The following is a 15,539-nucleotide window of genomic DNA, read 5'->3' as shown; positions in this document are numbered from 1 at the left end:
AGGAAGGAACATAGTGGTGGCAAGTGCTCATGTTTATGTCATAGGATAGACCAGACCAGAAAAAATCATGGAGTTCAACCTATCACCCAACACTATCCAATCAACTAAACCATGGCACCAAGCACCCCATCCAGTCTCTTCCTAAACACCTCCAGTGATGGTGATTCCACCACTTCCCTGGGCAGCCCTTTCCAATGGCCAATCACTCTTTCTGGGAAGAACTTCTTCCTAACATCCATCCTAAGCTTCCCCTGGTGCAGCTTGAGACTGTGTCCTCTTGTTCTGGTGCTGGTTGCCTGGGAGAAGAGACCAATCCCCACCTGGCTGCAATCTCCCTTCAGGTAGTTGTTGACAGCAGTAAGGTCCTCCCTGAGCCTTCTCTTCTCCAGGCTAAGCAGCCCCAGCTCCCTCAGCCTCTCCTCATAGGGCTTGTGCTCCAAACCCCTCCCCAGTTTTGTTGCCCTACTCTGGACATGTTCCAATAATCTACTCTCTGCTTTTCTCCTTTTTTCTCTTGTCCCATTTACAAGAGGTGGTTGGGGGGGAAAGAGAAGGAAGCTATTGGTAACCCCCTGATTTTACCCAGAGTGGCTCTTGTGTTGTGACTAAATTGTACATGTGTGTAAACATTGTCTATTTTCTACATATTCATTGCATGTCATATTTCTAGATTCTAGTTTAGCTTGTAAATAGAGCTTCATTTCCTTCCACTAGCTAGTCTGGCAACTTTATTCTGGGGGTAATTTCAACCTACCACACCCCTCCTGTGCCCCAGTAAGGGCAATTCCAGCAGCAATGTCTAGGTTTGAGAAACGCCCCCCCTGGAACTCACTCTGTGAGGCCAGCCGTAGATGCTAAGCTCACGCTGGCCCCTGCAGAAGATCACCGTTAACTTTGAAGGAATAACTGAAACAAACGTGTCCAAGCTCCAGATAAACCTGTGCTATTGTGACTGTACAGCTGCAAACACCCTCAAAAAAAAAACCAAACCATCTTGATCAGCGGGTAGACATCCTTACCTGCTCTGAGTGCAGAGGTGGTGAGCAGGGGCCGCAGCACAATGCAGCTAATGGGCTAATTTTCGGGGCTGTTGAAGCTTAAGCTTCTGTTCTGATGTCGAGCAAGTAACTTTTCTGTCACAGGGATGCTTGCAGCTCCACGGTGAGAATCTTTGCGAGGGGAAAATGGTGAAGTGATTTCCATCTGTGATCGATATAGAGCTGACACAGAGGCTTTGCTTTCGCAGTTGCCGCGGAGGTGATGAGCTGCTAGATGAAGGGTTTCTATTGCTGTTATTTTTGCTCCTTCACTTGTGTATTAGGTGTATCGATATCAAAGCGCCTTGAACGCTGGCTTTGTTTCTTCCTCTCTGCCTAGAGGAGCTTGCAGGCTTGATTTTTTGGTACATGACAGAGAAAGGCTCTGGTTCTGACGACTTGATTCACAAAGAGCCCGGGTGATGTCTCCCAAGGCCTGCGTGAAAGTTTGTGCTGTCTGAACAACACCAGCTGGAGACTTAGTTGTTCATGAAACAAATGCCTGCAGTTTTTGCCTCCAGTTTGTGTTGAATCTGGGATGATTTTTGAGATTATCTTCTGGTCAAATGTTCTATGAGAAGAGCATCTCTCAGGACTCGGTCTCCTGAGCCGCTGGCCTTTCAGCAGCACCGTTACACATGGTTTTAAAGAAGGAATTCCCACCTCTGCAGGATTACCTCTTTACATTATTAAATTTTTCTGCCAGGCCAGCAGCTCTCCATGAGAGCTATAGGAGGCCATCAAAACCACTCTGTCTGTTCAGACCAGGTAATGTCACGCTTTGAGATGACAGAGGCATAGTATCACAGTATCAGTCAGGGCTGGAAGGGACCACAAGGATCATCTACTTCCAACACCCCTGCCATGGGCAGGGACACCCCACACTAGATCAGGCTGGACAGAGCCTCAGCCAGCCTGGGCTTAAACACCTCCAGGGACGGGGCCTCAACCACCTCCCTGGACAACCCATTCCAGGGCTTCACCACTCTCATGGGGAAGAACTTCCTCCTCACATCCAGCCTGAATCTCCCCACCTCCAGCTTCATTCCATTGCCCCTAGTCCTATCACTACCTAGGATCCTGAGAAGTCCCTCCCCAGCCTTCCTGTAAGCCCCCTTCAGATACTGGAAGGCCACAATTAGGTCACCTCGGAGCCTTCTCTTCTGCAGACTGAACAGCCCCAACTCCTTCAGTCTGTCCTCATAGGAGAGGTGCTCCAGCCCTCTGATCATCCTCGTGGCCCTTCTCTGGACACGTTCCAGCACCTCCACATCCCTCTTGTAATAGGGGCTCCAGAACTGGATGCAGTACTCCAGGTGGGGACTCACCAGAGCTGAGTAGAGGGGGAGAATCACCTCCCTCAACCTGCTGGCCACGCTTATGGCTATCACCCCTGCCCTGCCACATGCATTGTTTTGGGACCACAAAGGATTGGGCTATCACAGTACTTGTCCTGAAACACTGCAGTGCAAAGAAAATCTAGGAAGGGTTAAGGCAACCTCTCTAGGTGGAGTTGAGGGCAGCTGTTGAGTCCGATCAAGAAATGATCAAAGGGAAATGATTTAGAGATGTGAACTTTCCTTTTGTCTGCTGCTAAGCCAATAGATGCCTACATGGTCTGGTTTCTGAGAAATACAAGTCTGGATGTGTTGTTCAAACCGATTTTGCCAGTGTTCACTGATCTTATTGATCTTTTTAGATAGCCTCACATGCTGTATAGAGTAATGCTGGATAGAACCTTCAGCAACAGCTAGAAGAGACCATCTGAAATGATGGAATGAGAAGTTTTACCTGGTAACTCTGAGCTTAATAGCGAAACTTGCCTTTTGCTAAAGTCCTGTACTGTCTGCATGATTGCTGGCTATAATAACTGAGTGTCTTAGTACTCAGTCAGCTTTTCTCTTACAGTCTGTGAAGTACAGAATGATGTTTGATCTATTTTTAAATTTGGGTGGGTGGGTAATTACAGTAAGGGGAAAAAAAAGTTGCTTAATAATTTGGAGCATCACGTTGCAAGTTCCTTGCTCAGGACAATGGCAATTTGACTCCCAAGCAAGGCAGAGCTCTCCCAGGTCACATCAAATCCATAGATTCACAGAATCCTAGAATGGTTTGGGTGGAAGAGACCTTCAAGATCATCTAATTCCAACCCCATGGACAGGGACACCTTGCACTAGACCAGGTTGCTCAGGGCCCATCCAACCTGGCCTTGAACACCTCCAGGGAAAGGACATCCACAGCCTCCCTAGGCAACCTGTTCCAGTGCCTCACCACCTTCACTGTGAAGAATTTCTTTTTACTATCCAGCCTGAATCTGCCCTCCTCAAGCTTCAATCCATTCCCTCTTGTTCTATCACCTGAAGAAACACTTCAGCCTTCATGTGTCCATGTTTCACATTCACTTCTAGGAGCATCATGACTAATTATTTGCAGTGCTCTCTCCAGCAGAGTGTGAAGAGTTGTGCTGGCTTAGTGTGGGTTTTTTTTTCTACAGCAAAGAACCTGTAAAAAGCTGGATATTTTGGTCTATGTGCATATAAAACTACACAAAATGATGATGAGACAGTTAAAGTGGTACGGATTATTAAACTAATCTGCCTTAAGAGCTGATGAGGAAGGAAAGCTGGGCTACTGAAATCAGCTCTAATTGCTTAATGTGGATGAAAACCAACAGTTCAGAACTGAGCAAGTAACCCACAGTCATTGTGTGAGTGGAAATGTACAATACCTACAGGAGATAAGATCACAGAATCACCTAGGTTGGAAGAGACCTCAAAGATCATCAACTCCAACCTGTCACCACAGACCTCATGATTAAACCATGGCACCAAGTGCCATGTTCAATCCCCTCTTGAACACCTCCAGGGATGGTGACTCCACCACCCTCCTGGGCACCACATTCCAATGGCTAATGACTCTCTCAGAGAAGAACTTTCTCTTCACCTCAAGCCTAAACTTCCCCTGGCACAGCTTGAGACTATGTCCTCTTGTTCTGGTGCTGGTTGCCTGGGAGAAGAGACCAAGCCCCACCTGGCTACAGTCTCCCTTCAGATAGTTGTAGAGAGCAATAAGGTCACCCCTGAGCCTCCTCTTCTCCAGGCTAAACAATCCCAGCTCCCTCAGCCTCTCCTCATAGCGCTTGTGCTCAAGGCCTCTCCCCAGCCTCGTTGCCCTTCTCTGGACATGTTCAAGAGTCTCAATGTCCTTCTTCAATTGAGGGGCCCAGAACTGGACACAGAACTCAAGGTGTGGCCCAACCAGTGCTGAGTACAGGGGCACAATGACCTCCCTGCTCCTGCTGGCCACACTATTCTTGATGCAGGCCAGGATGCCATTGGCCTTCTTGGCCACCTGGGCACACTGCTGGCTCATGTTCAGCCAGCTGTCAATCAGCACCCCCAGGTCCCTCTCTGTTTGGGAGCTCTCCATGCACTGACCCCAGCCTGTAAAACTGCATGGGGTTGTTGTGGATAAAGTGCAGCACCCAGCGCTTGGACTTGTTAAACGTCATCTTATTGGACTCTGCCCATCTGTCCAGTTGAGGTCCCTCTGCAGAGCCCGTAGATCTATTGGTTTATTTTAAAGACCCAGTTTTTTTGGGTGGGTTTGGTTGTTTTTTGGGTTGTTTTTTTAGGAGGGGGGCAGGGTGGGGGACAGGGGTGTTAGTTGGTTGGGTTTTTTGCTAGCAATTGTTTAGAGAGAAGGATTTTAAACTACAGTTCAGCATTTTAGAAAGGCCAGCTCTGAGTCTGAACAGCTTTATGCGTTGTTGTGCTAAACACCCTGGTACTTTCAGAGAACAAAAGAATGTTTGCTTAGCTTCCTGAGTTGTTGCAGATGAAGAGACAGAAAATCGTGTGGGAAAGCATCACTCTGCCCTCTTGTGTGCATTGCTGGAATCGTAAAACCACAGAATCATTTCTCTTGGAAAAGACCTTCAAGACCATCGAGTCCAACCATTCTCTAACGCTGCCAAGGCTGATGCTAAGCTGTGTCACTCAGCACCACATCTCTGCCTCTTTGAAACATCTCCAGGGATGGGGATTCAACCACCTCCCTGGGCAGCCTGTTCCTGAGAACCCTTTCAGTCATAAGTTTATTCTCAGGTCCAAAACCTCCCTTCCTGCATCTTAAGGCCATTTCTTCTTCTCCTATCACCTGATACTAGGGAGAAGAGATCAAAACACCTCCCCTCACTCTAATCTCATTTAAGGGAGTTGTAGAAGTTTTAGGAAGAAGTTCTTCATAGAGAGTGATTGGCCATTGGAATGTGCTGCCTGGGGAGGTGGTGGAGTCACCATGCCTGGAGGTGTTCAGGAGGAGACTTGATGGGGCGCTTGGTGCCATGGTTTAGTTAATTAGACGGTGCTGGATGATAGGTTGGACTTGATGATCTCAAAGGTCTCTTCCAACCTAGTTTATTCTATTCTGTTCCTTTCTAGAGAGCAATGAGGTCTCATCTCAGCCTCCCTTTCTCCAGCCTGAACTCCCTCAGTTCCCTCAGCTGCTGCTCACTAAACCTGTTGTCCAGACCCTGCACTGGCTTTGCTGCCCTTCTCTGTACCTACTCCAGCCTCTCAATGTCCTTCCTGGAGTGAGGGCCCCAAAACTGAGGCCAGTATTCAAGGTGTGTCCTCACCAGTGCTGAGCACAGGCACCAATCCCTGCCCTAGTGCTGCTGGTCACACTATAGCTGAGCCAAGCCAGGATGCTGGTGACCTTCTTGGCCACCTGGGCACACTCTAGCTCATGTTCAGCTAGCTGTTGATGATAGCATCATACAGCAGGTCTGGAACACACTCCATGCTTTTCTGTCACCTTAGTTGTCACTTTCTGAAACTTTTCACAGAATTCAGTTAGCTCTGGGGACAATTCCACAGCAAGCAGCAGGAATGTGACAGATAAGAGGCAGCAAAGGGAGCAGCACCGTAGGCCAGCCCTCCATCCCTGCTGCTCACGAGTGCTGCTTGCCTGTGGTCCCCTCCAACACTGCTCACAGGCAGAGGAAATTAAAAAGCTGAAGGGAAGAACAAAGCAGGATCCTCCTGCAGCACAGGGCTCCCTCCATATTGCTGCCTCCAGGCTGGGGAGCATTGCCACAGGCAGTGCTTCGTGCCAGCTTTAATATGCTCAGCATAAGCTTTTTGGGGGTTTTTAATTGGCTATGCTGTGGACGTTTATTTTTGTTTTTAATTAACAATCACAGAGCACAGTCCCCAGAAGTCCAAAGAGTCTTCCCAAATAACAAGGAGTGGTTGCAGTGACAGCCTCTGAGCTTTTCTAACGTGGTGACACGAGGTGACTCAGGTGCCACCAGAAACACGACATTGGCTGCTGTGCTCATCTCTGCCCACTGGCTGACATCCTCCTCAGGAGGGAGCTGTTGAAGATCTTGAGTCAAATCAGCTCTCCCCTCAGAGTAACAAGACTAAATCCCATTTAGATTTAGTCACACCCAAAAGTTGTTTATCCTCTCTGCTTCTAAACGTGCTAATGCTAAGGTCTGACAGGGATGAGCAGGCTGCAGGAAGGTCTGGCTAGGTACAGCACTGGAGCAGCCTTTGTAGACAAACTGGATTCATAGAATGCTAGGGCTTGGAAGGGACCTCCAGAGATCATGGAGTCCAACCCCAAATTCCCTTCCTTCCCAGAAAGAATTTTAAAAAATGGAGAAAGATAAAAAAGAAGAAAAAAGGATTTCCACTGCAGACCATAAAGTTTAACTGCATACAAATCACATGCCCAATACCAATTGAAGGAAATATAGGAAACCCACCCACCCACTACAACAGCTTGTAGGAAGGTTCCAGTGTGCGAAGGGAAGCTTTGTTGCTTCTCTCCCCAGGGTGTTTTTACCCATGGCACAATGTCACAGAATCGTAGAATCAATAAGGTTGGAAAAGACCTCAAAGATCATCAAGTCCAACCTATCACCCAACACCATCTAATCAACTAAACCATGGCACCAAGCACCCCATTCAGTCTCTTCCTAAACACCTCCAGTGATGGTGACTCCACCACCTCCCTGGGCAGCACATTCCAATGGGCAATCACACTTTCTGGGAAGAACTTCTTCCTAACATCCAGCCTAAACCTCCCCTGGTGCAGCTTGAGACTGTGTCCTCTTGTTCTGGTGCTGGTTGCCTGGGAGAAGAGACCAACCCCCACCTGACTACAACCTCCCTTCAGGTAGTTGTAGACAGCAATAAGGTCTCCCTGAGCCTCCTCTTCTCCAGGCTAAGCAACCCCAGCTCCCTCAGCCTCTCCTCACAGGGCTTGTGCTCGAGGCCTCTCCCCAGCCTCGTTGCCCTTCTCTGGACACCTTCAAGTGTCTCAATGTCCTTCTTAAATGGAGGGGCCCAGAACTGGACACAATACTCAAGGTGTGGCCTAACCAGTGCAGTGTACAGGGGCAAAATGACTTCCCTGCTCCTGCTGGCCACACTATTCCTGATTCAGGCCAGGATGCCACTGGTCTTCTTGGCCACCTGGGCACACAGCTGGCTCATGTTCAGCTTACTATCAATCAGTACCCCCAGGTCCCTTTCTTCCTGGCTGCTCTCCAGCCACTCTGACCCCAGCCTGTAGCACTGCATGGGGTTGCTGTGGCCAAAGTGCAGCACCCAAGCAGCACCTCAGAATAATAAGTAGGATTTAAATGTTGTAAACACAGAACTTACCAGGTATGGCATGGGTCCCACCTCACCACACGTGTTGGTGTCCAAATCATTGCTCTACAGGAGAAGGGAGGCCTTATAGATGACTACTTGACCTTTTAGGGGGCTGGCAAACACGTCCAACCATTTCCCCCAACCTTCATCCCCCATTCTGTTCTCCCTGTTCACAGATTCATAGAAATGTTTTGGGTTAGAAGTGACCTTCAAGATCATCCAGTTCCAAACCACCTGCCATGGGCAGGGATACCTCCCACTAGACTAGGTTGCTCAAGGCTCTGTCCAGCTTGGCCTTGAACACCTCCAGGGAGGGGTTTGTTGGTTTCCCAGTTATAAGAACTGATACAAGGCAGAGCTGCAGGCTAAGCAGCATTCCCAGGAATAGAATTAACATTGCAAACATTGGGATTAAAGCAGTGAATATAGACTTGTCGCTCCCCAAACTTTCAAAGAGAGTACCTAGAAGCTGTGAGGTCACCAGCTTCTCACCTATATATAGATGTATGCACACAAGAGAGCAAAGGTGATGCCCAAACCACCACCTGACTTTCAGCAGGGAGAGGATCTGACTCTTGAGAAAAGGATCTCTGCAAATGCATCAGCCAGCTATGAATTGGAGGTGAGGGGTGGATTCTGTGTGATCTGGCCAGGACAGCCTCATTTCCCCATGGGCAGAAGCTGTCTCTGTGCTGTGTGTTCTCCCCTGTGCGGTGACCACGTGTGCTGCTTTAGGAGTTTGAGACACTGCCAGGCAGGCTACCCTTGGGGCTGGCATCATGCTGCCCAGTCTCCCTGCTTTTACCTTCCCCATTCCAGTAATAGAGGAAGAATAGAAAAAGAATAAAAACCCATGAAGCCTACAAGAGAAGGGCAAGGAAGCTGGTGAAGACTCTGGAGAGCAGATCTGGTGAAGAGCGGGTGATGGAATTGGGCTTGTTCAGCCTGGAGGGGGCTGAGGGAAAACTTCATTGCTCCTCCCTGAAAGAAGGATGGAATGAAGTGGAAGTTGGTCTCTTCTCCCTAGTATCAAGAAATGGCCTGAAGTTGCTCCAGAGGAGGTTTAGGTCGGATATTAGGTACAATTTCTTTCCTGCAAGAGTGGTCAGGCATTGGCACAGGCTGCCCAGGGAGGTGGTGGAGTCACCATCCCTGGAGGTGTTGAAGAAATGTCTGGACACGGCACTTAGGGACGTGGCCATGGTGGGTTTGGGTTGGTGGTTAGACTCAAAGGTTTTTCCATCCCAAACAGTTCCATGATTCTAAGAGACCAACCAACAAAATAGCTACTCTAGGTCTGCAGAAGGGCAGGCAGAGCCTCACTGCCAGAAGTGGAAGAGTCTGAGACAAGTTCAGCCACCCTAAATATTAGGAAAGGTATTTTGCTCTCTAAAACCCCTCCACTCCAATGACTACAAATAAATGTCATATTTTAAGAGGCTGTTCAGACAAAGGGGGTGGAAATTACTTTTGTGAGTGCATTTTGGAACACTTGGGGTGTTTTCCATGTTGATTCACGGGCTCCCACATGTAAAACATCAGCCCTTCATATGTATTACTCAGCAGATGTCAGAAATATTCAAACCCTACTGAAATACAGGAAAATTGGCACTGAGCTAGACCAAGAGAAAGCTCAAAAACCTATTTCAACACCTAATGGAGAAAGTTTTAGCATATTGAACTAACTTTAAAAATCCCATTTTTGTGCTGTTTGCAGAAAAGGCCCCACAAATTACTCCCTGCAGCCAGAGAGGCTGCTCTGATAAGAGTTTTGTGTGGCTAAGCATGATTTCAGATGGAATAGGCATTTTTCCATATCATTTGCTGTTTCTCCCCATCCTCACTCCACCCCAGAAGTTAATTTTGAAGCGAATCAAGAGAAGCAGTTTTTTTTTCCCTTGAATTGGATTTTACACACACTTATCATCCCAGCTCTGTTAAGGAAGAGCACAAATGCCTCTCTCAGTCAGGAGGAAAAAAAATCTGCTGTGAGAAGTTTCTAAGATGTTTAATTTGAAGGCAGTGTCTTCACTGGAGTTGCTTAAAAAAAAAAAAAGGTGAAAATGTACTGACTGCAAATCCAGGCTGCTCAGAGATCTCCAACCCACTGGTGACACAACAAGCCTTTTCCCCCATGACTTCACCTTCAGATGTGTGTCACCACCCAATGCCCACCGTGCCATTTTCAACCATTAATACCACTCTAGTGTTAATGACTCAGTGACACATCTGCATGGATCTTGAAGCAGGAGGCTGAAGCCACAGGCCACGAGGATGATCAGAGGGCTGGAGCACCTCTCCTATGAGGACAGACTGAAGGAGTTGGGGCTGTTCAGTCTGGAGAAGAGAAGGCTCCAAGGTGACCTAATTGTGGCCTTCCAGTATCTGAAGGGGGCCTACAGGAAGGCTGGGGAGGGTCTTCTCAGGATCCTAGGTAGTGACAGAACTAGGGGGAATGGAATGAAGCTGGAGGTGGGGAGATTCAGGCTGGATGTGAGGAGGAAGTTCTTCACCAGGAGAGCGGTGAAGCCCTGGAATGGGTTGTCCAGGGAGGTGGTTGGGGCCCCGGCCCTGGAGGTGTTTAAGAGCAGGCTGGCTGAGGCTCTGGCCAGCCTGATCTAGTGTGGGGTGTCCCTGCCCATGGCAGGGGGGTTAGAACGAGATGATCCTTGTGGTCCCTTCCAACCCTGACTTCCAGCCTGAATCTCCCCACCTCCAGCTTCCATTCCATATCATGTAAATAAGGGTGGAACAGACACTGATGTTTGCAGCTGAGACAAACAGAACCGTGAGCAGCTCTTGCTAAGGCAGTGGGTGGAAAGATTCCATTTAGGCTTTCTCCAGGATAAAACCTGAAGTGAAAAACCTTTTGCAAAGAAAAAAAAGGCTTCATAAAATGCAAAGCCAAACCCCTTTTGTAAGACAGCTTCATTACCATTAAAAAGCTGTAAAACTGTGACATTCTTCGAGCACAGAGAGCAGATACAAAGGTAACAACCCTCACCCCCCGAACATCACTTTGTGCTACTTGATAGCAAACCCCTGTGGCAAACACATTAAACAACATTAGCATAGGGCTCTGCTTTCCACAGAGAGCAGAAACTCCTCCTGGTGACTCGAGGCGGCTAGGAGAAAAATGAGGTGGCCAAAGGTCACCTCTGAATAGTTTTACAGAGAGGTGATGATATAAACCTGTTCTCCCAAAACAGAATGGCACGAGAACTGGAGCGATGAGCTAAGGAGGATTAGTTCAGCTGTCCTACAGCAAATGGTTTTGTTGAAAATTAAGAAACTACAGATTAAGAAACCCAACTGCATTAATCATCATGGAATGGGTTGGGTTCGAAGGGACCTCAAAGATCACCTAGTTCCAATCCCCCTGCCACGGGCAGGGACACCTTCCGCTAGACCAGGTTGCTCAAGGTCCCACCCAACCTGGATTTGAACATCTCCCAGGCAACCAGCACCATAACAAGGGGATGCAGTCTCAAGCTGCACCAGGGGAGGTTTAGACTCGAGGTGAGGAGCAAGTTCTTCACAGAGAGAGTTGTTGGCCATTGGAATGTGCTGCCCAGGGAGGTGGCGGAGTCACTGTCCCTGGAGGTGTTCAAGAGGAGATTGGACGTGGCACTTGGTGCCATGGTCTAGTCATGGGGTCTGTGTTGATAGGTTGGACTCGATGATCCTTGAGGTCTCTTCCAACCTTAGTTATGCTGTGATACTGTGATCTCCAGGAAGGGGGCATCCACAGCCTCCCTGGGCAACCTGTTCCAGTGTCTCACCACCCACAATCACAGTGTAAAGAGTATTTTCCTAATCTCCAGTCTGAGTTTCACAGAATCACAGAATGTTAGGGGCTGGAAGGCACCTCAAAAGATCATCCAGTCTAACCCCCCTGCCAGAGCAGGATCACCTACACCAGGTTACACAGGAACACATCCAGGCAGGTCTTGACTATCTCCAGAGAGGGAGACTCCACAACCCCCCTGGGCAGCCTGTTCCAGGGCTCTGTCACCATCACAGAGAACAAACTTTTTTCCTCATATTTCTGTGAAACTACCTATGCCTCAACTGCCACCCATTGCCCCTTGTCCTGTCATTGGGCACCACCCAGAGGAGCCTGGCTCCATCATCTCTCCATAGAATCATGGAATCAATAAGGTTGGAAAAGACCTCAGAGATCATCAAGTCCAACCTGTCACCCAGCACCTCATGACTACTAAACCATGGCTTCAAGTGCCACGTCCAATCTCTTTTTGAACACCTCCAGGGACAGTGACTCCACCACCTCCCTGGGCAGCACATCCCAATGGCCAACTACCCTTTCTGTGAAGAATTTTCTCCTCACCTCAAGCCTAAACCTCCCCTGGTGCAACTTGAGACTGTGTCCTCTTGTTCTGGTGCTGGTTACCTGAGAGAAGAGACCAGCCCCCACCTGGCTACAACTTCCCTTCAGGTAGTTGTAGACAGCAATGAGGTCTCCCCTGAGCCTCCTCTTCTCCAGACTAAACAATCCCAGCTCCCTCAGCCTCTCCTCATAGGATTTGTGCTCAAGGCCTCTCCCCAGCCTCGTTACCCTTCTCTGGACTTTCCTGCTGACAACTGGGTGTGATCTGTGGGAACACCAGCCCTGTCACACCAAGCTGAGCAGGACCAGCGTGAGGACCTTCCAGGCTACCCAGTGATACACAGCAACACCTGTTTGCAGCAGAGTGCCCAAACCCTGGGGAGCCAGAACATCCCCACAAACACCTCACCCATCACAGCAGGCAAAGCAAACACCTCCCATCCCTTACAGACCCACTGAGCAAACAGAGGCTGTCTTCAACTTTACTCACTATTCAGGATGATTTATGTTTTTCAGAAGTGGTATGAGCACAAAACTCATACCAGATTTAGTCAACAAAACCCTGCTTTTATGCTCTATAGAAATGCTAAACTTGTAGGCTACAAGGATTTATACCCAAATAAAGCTGAAGCTCAAAGACCAGGCAAAGTGTTATTTCATTCCTGCTCCAAAAAAATAGTGATGAGGCTTTGAACCAACCAGACTGGCAGTTTCTTCAAGAAATTCAAATATCAGAGACTCACAGAATGGTTTGGGTTGGAAGGGACCCTCAAGATCATCTAGTTCCAACCCCTCTGCCCTGGGCAGGGACACCTTTCACGAGACCAGCTTGCTCAAGACCCCCCCCAGGCAACCTGGCTTTTAACACTGCCAGGCTTGGAGCCTCCACAACTTTTCTGGGCAACCTGTTCCACTGCCTCACCACACTCATGGGGAAAAATTTCTTCCTCACATCTCATCTCAATCCAGCTTCTTCCAGTTTGAAGCCATTATTCCCTGTCCTGTCTCTCCATGCCTCTGTCACAAGTTCATCTCCAGCTCTCCTGGAGCCCCCTTCAAACCCTGGAAGGCTGCTTTAAGGTCTCTCTGGAGCCTTCTCTCCTCCAGGCTGAGCAACTTCTACACCTGTTTGGCAAATTTCTCTCTAAACAACAGCTTGACTTGTGCAGCCAACCTTGAATCATTAAGGTTGGAACAGACCTATAAGATCATCGAGCCCCACCGTCAACCCACCACCACCATGGTCATTAAACCATGTCCCCAAGTGCCACATGTTTCTTGAACACCTCCAGGGATGGTGACTCCACCACCTTCCTGGGCAGCCTGTTCCAATGCCTGACCCCTCTTGCAGGAAAAAAAATTCCCTAAGATCCACCCTAACCTCCCCTGGCACAGCATGGGCCCATCACCTCATTCTTTTCCTAAACCATTTACATTAGAAACTACAATTCTTTACACTGCCTTTTGCCTTCCAGGGTTAACCAGCCCTCAGCAGCATGGTTTTCCTACCATCTAGTTTTCTTCTGGAACAGAAGTGTCCCATGCAGCTTCTGGCCCTAAGCCTACCCCCATGGCGGGGCTCCAGCTTCCCCAGATCTGTTCCCATCAGCATCCAGAAGGGCAGGGACTTGCTGGAGAGGGTACAGCAAAGGGCTGCAAAGATACTGAGGGGACTGGAACAACCCTGTGAGGAGGAAAAGCTGAGAGCTGGGGAGTTTTAGAAGAGCAGTCTTAAAGGCAGATCTCATCAGTGCTGATCAAGGGTGGGGGTCAGGAGGATGGGACCAGGCTTTTTTGGGTGGTGCCCAGTGACAGGACAAGGGGCAAGGGGCACGAACTTGAACATCAGAAGTTCCATCCAAACAGGAGGAGGAGCTGCTTTAATTTAAAGGTGATGGAGCACCGGAGCAGGCTGCCCACAGAGGTGGTGCAGTCTCCATCTCTGGAGACATTCCAAACCCATCTGGCTGTGTTCCTGTGTGGCCTTCCCTAGGTGAGCCTGCCTTGGCAGGGGGTTGGACCCAATGATCTCCAGAGGTCCCTTATCCAACCCCTCAGATTCTGTGAAGCCATACAGATGTGGCAGCTCAGACACATCCCCCAGAGCTGCTCCAGGTATCTGCATCTCCCAGCCCACGCTGAGCCCTCACAGCTCCTAATTGAGTCAGGCAAGGTTGATGAAGAAAGGCTTCCCCTCCACCCTCCTCCACCCCCCTTTTTTTCCCCTCCCTTCCTTCTCAAAAAATCCCAGGTTATGAATTCCCCCTGCTTGCTGATAAATCTGACACTATTGGGAAAATAAGGCAGCTGATTTGGGAAACAAGAATTATCCCCACTGGGGAGGGAGACATCATTAACCATTTTTTTGCTGCTTCATCTGTCCTTGCTGTGCTGTAGACAGAACAATTCTGCCACCTAGAGTGGAATCCAGGAGCAAGGGAAAAGAGATTTGGGTGAACTTGCACTGTCTGCCTGACTCCTTTGAAACGGCAGAGGCACTTTTCTGCAGCAGGGAATCAAATGCAAATGTTCTGGGGTTATCCATCTAGTTAGTTATTTATTTTTAAGTCATGCTACAAAATATTTAGGAGGCTGCTTGCTACCAAAATCAGTAGCACTGCCAGAGAGCCAGGTGAAATATATCCTAAAACACAGCGGGAACCATTTACATTTTTATTGGCCCTTTCAGCACCTTCCTCAATATTTCCTCAACTTCAGCAAGAAGTTATCCATTTCCCCACATAAATGGGATAAAATCCCCTCAGTGAGGCTTTCAATCAGGCATGGGGCTGTTTGGGCAAATCAGGGCCTTGTAACCCCATTGAACAAAAAAATAACAAACCCAAACCCAGCTCCAGTTCACATCTGTATCAGGTTCCCAAATATTTCTGTTTGTGAGGTCAAAACCTGCTGCCTGCTGATCCCTTAGCTGGGAGGGGAGAAGTGAGGCCATGGCAAGGCAAAGCAGCTCCTCACACAGAGCTGATGATCTTCAGTTTCTGTAAAAGCTGGGATTTCAGCACCTGATTAGTGTGGATTAATGCATCTCTCTCCGGCTCTCCAGCACACAAGGGTGAAGAACTGATGCAGCCTCAGACATCAATCTGTGGTTTTAAAGGTCCAGATAAATTTAAAGCCATAAATCATCCTGTTCTGAGGGCTAGGAGGACATATGCTGAGCTCCTCCATGAGCAGCTGTGTCAGAGCACCAAAGAGCAGATCATTTTTCTTCTACTGACTGAGATATATTTGTCAGTGTGGTAGATGGAGATTTACTTCCAGCTAAACAGGCTAAAAATATGATTTCTTCCTTAGGTTCTCTCTCAGAGGGAGAGCATCCCAGGAAGCATAGGCAAAGCTAATCACCCAGCTCAAGAAGTGCTGGTCAGAAAGGCACAGACAGGAATTCCCTTTGGAGGCAGAATCTGGGTGGAACCTTGGGATCAGAAAGTCATTGCTGCCAGAAGCCAGGAGGGTTTGCCA

This window comes from Melanerpes formicivorus, unplaced genomic scaffold (assembly GCF_026170545.1).
Source record: "Melanerpes formicivorus ecotype bairdi unplaced genomic scaffold, bMelFor1.0.p_v2 SCAF_4, whole genome shotgun sequence".
NCBI classification, from domain to species: domain Eukaryota; kingdom Metazoa; phylum Chordata; class Aves; order Piciformes; family Picidae; genus Melanerpes; species Melanerpes formicivorus.
Note: the sequence above shows the minus strand (reverse complement) of the source record.